Here is a 2,703-nt window from a genome sequence, read left to right as displayed (position 1 = left end):
TATATAGATTTAGATTTTAGTTATACGTCTTATATATGTTGTAAATAAAAAATTAGGAGGTAGGAAAAGAAAACTAGGTACTCAAAAAAAAAGACACATTCCAAATAAGGCTCATTGGTCATTTTTATTTCCTATTACGCATGTTTCTTAAGGCAAATTATGTTGAATTATATAGACCAGAAACTAAATCAACTTTGTACGATTTGGAAAGTTCTTTAGTGAGTTGCGTCAGATGTGTACACAAGTATTATTTGCAGGTAGCGATATATTTACCCAACAAATTGTGGTAGGTAAATGTATTGCATATACTCTGTTAGCTTGTCTAGAATAAATTCAATGTATTGTATTTTATTCCTGCGTGCACTATCTTAAATAATTTTGCGAAAGTCCAATATTTTTGTTTTCATCTTTCTTACAAATACTATTTTATGTTAAATAGGATAAAACTGTGTATTTCAAACAAAAGACTTGTAGCCATTCAAAAGGAAAATCAATGTGATTCTGCAAGTCTAATGCTACGTCATTTCGTGCCTATATGCTGCGTATCTACGAATCTCTATTGGACACTAAATAAGATTTACAGCCTACCTCCTACCTCACTAACGCTACTCTGTCAGATAATACCTACATTAATAATTCGTATTCTCCTATTCATGCAAATTTGCATTTATCTTAAGATGATTAGCCTACAAAATAATAATTATGATATTTCTTTGGTGGCGAAAATTTTAAATGATTCTACCGACTATCTCTAAGAGTAGTCATAAAAATAAAAAAGCTCAAATTCATAAGTAATAAATAATTATTAATTCTCGGAATCGATTTTAGTTACTACTTCGCGAGATGGAAGTAAATACCACCAGTCCTGTGCTTTCTAGCACCGATTTTTAAAGCTTATTACCGACATGATCTGCAGAGTCCGTTACAGTACTCCAGTCGGTGAATATTGCACCTACTTCTCTCTAGGTTTCTGATTGTGGTACTGTTTTTTCACCACTGTAATAAAGTAGACACGATGATTCGACTTCAAGATCAGAAGAAAACGGTCTAAATAGGCTCAGAAGCAACCATGCCCAATAAACAACTGGATGAGATGATGACAAACCATACTAAAACGAACAGGAATCAGGCCGTGGGTCCCTTCAGAAAAATTGCGTCTTTCATGAGAGTCTATCTTTGGCGATAGTTGTTGAAAGATCACCCACTAAACCCAGCATAGTGATTTCGTTCCATAACTCCAACTGGTTACGGACTCCATGACTAGAGTCAATAGTGATGCCACTTGGGACCTTGTGCAGCAACATGCTTTTGAGAAAAATCGCCCGATGAAATGTGGTATAGTTTTCATTTTAGAAGTACAATTTCCTTCTTCGTCTACTGTAATGGAAAGATCCTTACACGAAGGCAGTTATTGTGCACATCTTGAAAGAGTATACCGAGTTTGTCCTAATAGCCACACTTCTGGCTATACGAGATCAAAATTTGGGAATCTTTCTAATTCCTCGTATAAAGCTTGTTCTGCGTTAAAAAAAGTTGGGTAAAACTCATAGATTAAACCTAATTTCATAAAAATGATCAAATCACCTTTATTTCTCGTAGTTAATTGTATAAAGTCTTCATCGACATTCCGAATATCCACTAAGAATAGATTCGGTACCATGGCCTTCACCTGGACAAGCGATCAACAAAGAATCTTGTCCCGTTTTTAAAGTCTTAAACATTTATCAAGGTGACTAAACACACTCAATCATCCTCGAGAATCCTCAATAGTCAAAGTTTTTCCATAAGAGAGTTTCAGTGTGTATGGTAATTTTGCCTGCATAAGCCATAATTATCGCGAAAAAGCTCATAAATGCCTGTGAAAAAAATACACGTTCAACCATGCTGATAGGTGCATCTAGAACTTCGAATTCCTTTTCTATCCACTCCTTACAATCTAACATTCTCTAACAATCTCTCTGCTATTCATTATATCTCAACTTAAGTTATCTATATCCTTAATGACCAGTTATGATGCTTATTCGACCCAATAGCTCTTCCTCTTTCATAGACTTACTAGTTTCTAACTTTATTTCCCAATCGATTCCCAGTTAAATTGCTATGTATATCAGTAAAAAACGTATCCAATAACTCCTGATATATAAGTAAAATTAGAGACCAACTGGTCTGTTGTTACTTTATATTATACCACAATAATCGGATATCCAATTGAAGTTTTGTAAATGGAATTCAGTTGCTCATTTCAATATATTTGATATTTAAAAATACTATAAACACTCTGAACCTAATCTACTGAATAAATGCTTCTGGTCTATCACAAATACGATATTTTCCTTCTCTGCTAGGTTATTTTATGGTCCCGGCATATAAACCCAATAAATTTTCAATTCGAAATCCTAAAACCTATTTACATGCAATTTTATGAGTCATATCGACTAGATTGGAAGTCCGTTGTCATCAATTTGCATTTTAAATTCGGCGATATAACGTTATTAGCCTTATTCTCTCTGGTCCTGCTTTGTTTTTTCGAAACTTTTTCTATCAGGTTGCCTCATACTTTTTTTTTCATATTTATTCACTGCGGTATTGGATTGAATGAAATCTGAGCTAGTTTAATGAAAGATAGTCCTAAACAAGGCGTCAGTGATTAAAAATTAAAAAATAAAAAAAATTCTCTCTCTCTCTCTCTCTCTCTCTCTCTCT

Source organism: Halyomorpha halys, unplaced genomic scaffold (assembly GCF_000696795.3).
Source record: "Halyomorpha halys isolate HHAL.00 unplaced genomic scaffold, Hhal_1.1 Scaffold367.1, whole genome shotgun sequence".
NCBI classification, from domain to species: domain Eukaryota; kingdom Metazoa; phylum Arthropoda; class Insecta; order Hemiptera; family Pentatomidae; genus Halyomorpha; species Halyomorpha halys.
The sequence above is the reverse complement of the archived record's forward strand: the minus strand, read 5'-3'. Positions refer to the sequence as shown.